The following is a 1008-nucleotide window of genomic DNA, read 5'->3' on the forward strand; positions in this document are numbered from 1 at the left end:
ATATATATATATATATATATATATATATATATATATATATATATATACACACATACGCATACACACAACTTTTGAAGCTCAACGCAATTAAGTTTATTTAGGTCTAAAATGAAAAAGGGTCACTAGTAAATTAAATGTTGATGTCGTTTTTGCTTGTTGTAGAGCTAAAAATGATAATTATACACGACGTGGGAGTTTTTTGGTCAAAACTGCTTCAAAGATTAGCAGGAATATCAATATGGTAAAATACCTAAAGCAACAATTGCTTCGTGAGTGTTATTTGCACATTTTAGTAACTTATTTGGCACAATGAAGACTTATAGTAGGTAATGTTTTAATATAACCATAAAAATGTTTAATATACCATAACATATAAATAAATTGTTAGCGAAACCCACTCGGTTTTGCTAACAGTTAACACGTTTATGTGAATTATTTTGACAACAATAAACGTCACCTGCTCTAAACTATTTTTTCTACAGTTGCGATATTGAGTTCGTTAATTACAGAAAACATTTTAACAAACCTTACGGTTTGAGTTGTCCTCCTCTACCGCATCCTTTCCGAGGCAACTTGTAACTTTCTCCGGTCAGATGTGACTCAGAGGAGCCAACAGACATCTGTTTCAGACGACTCCATTTACTCAACGAGGGGAGGACTATTTTCTTAAATCATTAAAATACTTATGAGCATTACATTACTCTGTATTTACTGATACAATTTTTTATATTTATCGGTATACTCATGCTTTCTTGAATCAATATTTTACTATATGAATAATTTGGACAACTTCATGTGTTTTCTGCTAGAAATTACACCCCTCGGGTTGTAAAAATGGTTTAGTCCGACCCCGCTAACTTTTCAGGCACGCTCACACAGCACGCGCCTGGCTGTGGGAGGGGGGCTTTTAATTTGAAAAGATGCACAAAAGAAGAGGGGGTGCTTCAGAGGCAAAGGCGAGAAAAAATAAAAAAAAAACGAAAATAAAATTATAAATAAATAAATTAT

The sequence above is a fragment of the Nematolebias whitei genome, chromosome 11 (assembly GCF_014905685.2).
Source record: "Nematolebias whitei isolate Nwh7 chromosome 11, NemWhi1, whole genome shotgun sequence".
Taxonomy (NCBI): Eukaryota; Metazoa; Chordata; class Actinopteri; order Cyprinodontiformes; family Rivulidae; genus Nematolebias; species Nematolebias whitei.